The following is a 4,906-nucleotide window of genomic DNA, read 5'->3' on the forward strand; positions in this document are numbered from 1 at the left end:
TGCCAGGTTATCTCAAGCATATTATTTTACTTTGGTACAGGTTGATTCTATAAATGGATGCATATGCTTAAATCATAAGATAAGTAGTAGCAGGACAAGTTGTATTTATCAAGATTTCTATTATTCTTTATTTTTACATGTTAAATCATAGACCTTCTTTCTCAGGTTTCAAATTTCTCGATCCATACTCCCACTTGTCCATTTTCTCTCTTGTTATTCGGTAGCCTCGCACTTGTCCATTTTCTCTCTGCATCATTACTATTAAACTTCATACATAATACCTTATATTCTTAGGTTATAGAAGGTGTTGGATAATCTAATGGTACTTCTCAAAGTTTTGTCTCGTAATAGTGGTAATAGATAAGTGAAAAACATGCTACATACATAGAACACAAAATTTTGCCTGATAACAATTGGCTTATTAAAAGAATATGTATCTCCTTTATAGTAGCTTAATAATAAATTTCTTCCTTCTCCGTGTTGGTTGATAATTGTTCGTATCATCTTCTATTTTATGTAGTCAAGAATAAAACACATTTTCATTTAATTTGGTTATTCCATTCAGGTCAACGTAAAAGTGAACAATCACGTAGTTGGGAATATCATGATCCTGATATAGATTTTGGATCATGTGCAAACATGTGAAGATACTTGGAGATTAAAGGCAATGCAAGGTACATGACTTACAACCATCATATCTTTAAGTTCAATATTCCGTAGCTTGTATGGGTTGATTTTCGACAAAGTAAACCTTGTATCATATACCAGTGTGTGTGTATGGATGGAGTTATATGATACAAATCAGTATAGGATGCGAGCCACGATACCAGTGCGTGTACACCGACAACTGGCTGCTCTTGTAGAATCATGTGAACCTGGCATGGTCCAATACAAAATGAATACGGTTTATGAGTACTACCAAACCGGTTTGGTATAACACCAACCCGATAAAAATTTATAGGTAATACAAAGCTAGTGGATGCCAATACCAATAGCTTCTAAAACATCATACATAGACCAAGACTATGTATGAATATTTAGAGTTTTAAATATATCAGTAAAACAAAATGAATAGATAACCAAATATATCAACTAATTATTCGTATTGCCAAATAGATAATTGTGAAGCAGACACCTAAAAAAGATGTATTACAGATTTATTTGCGGTAATTTTTAGACCCATCAGTCCATAGTCAGTCCGTTATCAACCTCAAGGCTTCTCTAATTTCAACCGGAATGTTTCCAGCTGCTTCATTATGTTTGATCGTCAGCATCTGGATCATGAGTTGCTTCCTGAGCTGTATTGAATCCTATAAAAGATGCGAAAAAACATAATGGAATAAATGTCTAGAAAATAGATTGCACACTATACCTATTTATTATGTACTTACGTTTGTTTTACACCTCATCGACGCCGTTGTACCAGTCTGGTGGGCCATCTCTTGTAGCATTTGAAAAGCGGAGTCTTTGCTGTTAAAAACTGTATATATTAAAAACTATATAAATGTGCTCATACTGTAAGTGATCTGCTTTAGTATATTACCGTCTGGCAGTACACGATATGCCATCAGCAGGCCATTCCATGAGTTGGGTATTCCAATCAGGAATTCTCATATGGAACACATTGTTGAATTCTTCCTTCAACATTGTGATTTCCTTCATCAACTCACTGTTATGAAAACTAATTCCACGACTATAGATGTCGATGGCTGGATCAAAATGGACAAACCTCCCACGCTCCATATTGACTACAAGTAGTGCGTAGTTTGAATCCACACAAGTAAATGGTAGTAGATACTGTGGAAGATGCAGTAGATAGACACATGTTAACTGCTAATATAATAATAAAATTAAATTTTAAGATAGGAATTACCAACAGTCTCTTACAATTGTAGAGTTGAACACATCATATTTAGGAAACGGATGGACAATAGCATTGTCAATCAGAGCCGTGGTGCGGGGACCTTGCTCCGTCCAAGATTGTCTCAGAGCCCGTGCCTGAGAATGGAACCGCAGGTCAAAAAAATGTTTCTTTCCAAACATCCGTGTGCCTGCAGTGGTCTCCACTTCAGCGCTGGCGAGTTTACGAACTGCGATATTGAAGCAATCAGGATGAACTTGTCCATGAAGACAAATTGTTTCCCGGATGACCCGTAGGCTGATCTCGATATGGTATGGTCGTGCGCTTCTTATCCATATTGTGCTACCAAAAATAAGCAGAACAACTTTTAATAAAAAAACATCCACATATCTCTGCATCACCATTAGGATATTGTAACGAACTTATTTTGAAAATATAACTTTATCCAAGAATATGATAATCGTGAATAAATAAAGACGATTGATTGAAAGCAAAGATAAGTGAAATAGTTGCTTCCATTGAAAATCTGCTAAATAATGTGTGATAATCTAGTAGCTCTTTTTTTAATGTAACAATCTATTAGTTGTCTAAAAAACTTGGCCACATGTATCACAGATAAAAAAACGTACTGTTTTACAGTAGGGTACCACAAATAAATCCAAACAATGTTAGCCAATAGGAGAAAATAAACATTCATTACAAATTTGGTGGATGAACAAACATTACACTGTTTTATACCAAAGTTAGCTTAATGATAATAACATGAAAATAACAGAATTATATAAGTTTTGCTTTTTGAATATCCCATACCTACAATATAGATATACTTTTTTATTTACGAAAGAAGTATATTTGGTATGAAACATTTTCATCATCAATTTTTGTTTGGCGATAGGGGTGTGTCCAGCTTGGCTTATTTTGCTTATTGCTTTGATCTGGTTACAAAAGTAATAGCGCGCTTACAAAGGCAATATAGCAAACAACTAAGCACATACTTACGGGTAACAGCTGTGAGCTGGACACATATAAAATATCGTGGTTAATTCAAACTATCGAACGATTCAACTCACAAAAACAGAACATATATTTAGCCTGTTGTGCCTGAGAGTAATACAGCGTGGTCTACAACCAAACATGGAGAAAAGATAACTTACTTTAATGCCTCATCTTCTTGTGCGTCTATGATCCGTTGAAATATGTAGTCGACAACATCTTCTACGGCATGCACGTTGTATGCATCCGCTAGTGGGGCAGGCAATGCCTCGTGCATTTGGAGCTGAACATCCACTGGTGCGTGGACAGCCTCCTGGGATGCCGGCACACCATCCATTGGTGAAAATATAGTGTTGTGTGCTCAGAAATTTGTGAGGACAGAGCTGGGCGTTGAAATAGGGCCGAACGGATATTATATGAAGGGTTGTGATCCTGATTGACACATAACTTGGAATAGAAATTTATTTGCCTTCCATATAATAAACAAACTATTGATTGACCTTACCATAAAATCTAGAGGCATTAAGTCTGTCTACGGTAATTGATATCCTTCCTGACATAGATGTTGGTTCCGAAATATTGCATGCCCAAAACACCTACTACACACAGATTTGTTTTATTGAATATCCTACATTTATTACACCTGTTTAGGATGTCTATGATCGTTATTTATTGATTTTATCGGTCGATCATTTATAGGCAAGTTTTTTTATCTCAGGTTTTCCCAACCAAAATATTGAATGCACAAAACACATACCACACAAAGATTTTTTTATTGAATATCATACATTTTTATTACATAAGATAAGACATGAAGACACTTGGCAATGAGATGCCTAACTCACAATTTTGATTGACTTTTTACATCAATGATGAAATGTGAATGAGTACACGAAGATAATTCTAGAGTCCATTGTTCCTAGCCATGACAATATTGTTGACGTAGGCACGTGTTTCGTCAAGTGTCATGAGACTGGCTTCATGGATATCTAAAAATAAAAATAAGTGTTAGTGATATTAATGACATAGTATTGTACAAGAAAATATAAAGACAAAAATTTGAAATAGTACGCAACACCTGCCTTGTAGATGATGACCCTCATGATCAATATTAGGAGAATAGGTGAACGTGCTCTCCCGCATAGTTTGCAAGCATTGACGCCTCCGATTAAACTGTATGTAGGTAATTGATATTTTTTCGAACTCATTTACGCTGCGTCGCAAATGGTAAAATTGATGGCCAACGTGCTCGTCATATATGCGTAGGAAAATTATCTGACGTCTACAGACAAAAACAAATTTTAGTTTATCTTTGCAACAATTAACTCAAAAAAGCATATGTAAATCTCATATTATAAACGACTCTCACCGAAAGTTCATGAGGCCAATTTCGAGCAAAGGGACATGTCTATCATATATTGGATCCCATAGAGTTTGTATCTTACTAACATAGGCAACAATAGCAATAACATCTGCGAAGATTTAATCAGAATGAGACCCTGAGTTCTATAACAAAATATGAAAGAAAAAAGATAAAAAATGCACCAGTTATGCGTTTGTCTTGTAGTGAGTAGATGGCCCCAAATTGTGGGAAACACAATGGATAAATTGTCGTTGATATCCTGTGTGCCGAAATCATAACCACAGTCCTACTATCTAGTGTCATGATAAACTCCATGTCTAGATACAAGAAATGTACAACTGCCATTTCAGTGGGGTTAAATCCTACACGAGTGAATTCATAGGACATGCCGGTTTGAAGAATGGTGTTGAAACGAACAGCTTGATTGTTGAACGTAATGGCTTCCATTTTTGTCCCCTAAAGCAATATACGAATCATCAACATAATCAGCAAATAAAAACGTTTATCAAATGTGTACAGCAAAATATATGCTATGAAATAGTGATGAGCAATGCCTTACTTCCTGATCCAGTAGTATGCATTGAAGGTATATGTTTCCCATGGAATTCTCTTTGATTTGTGCCTTCCATTGGACCATTGCACGAATAGTCCAACAATTCTGGTATATATGCTCCATCTCGACGCGACGA

General features: G+C 35.7%; 1 long non-coding RNA gene across 1 annotated transcript; it reads right to left on the reverse strand.

Moving 5' to 3' along the window:
* Positions 1 to 4,242: 4,242 nt before the first annotated feature.
* LOC123446669 lies at positions 4,243 to 4,628 on the reverse strand. The gene is made up of 2 exons (XR_006631424.1): positions 4,400 to 4,628; positions 4,243 to 4,326 (listed from the first exon to the last, which is right to left on the reverse strand). It is a non-coding gene; the product is annotated as an uncharacterized LOC123446669 (long non-coding RNA).
* Between the last annotated feature and the right edge of the window lie 278 nt (positions 4,629 to 4,906).

The sequence above is a fragment of the Hordeum vulgare genome, chromosome 4H (assembly GCF_904849725.1).
Source record: "Hordeum vulgare subsp. vulgare chromosome 4H, MorexV3_pseudomolecules_assembly, whole genome shotgun sequence".
In the NCBI taxonomy this organism is placed as follows: domain Eukaryota; kingdom Viridiplantae; phylum Streptophyta; class Magnoliopsida; order Poales; family Poaceae; genus Hordeum; species Hordeum vulgare.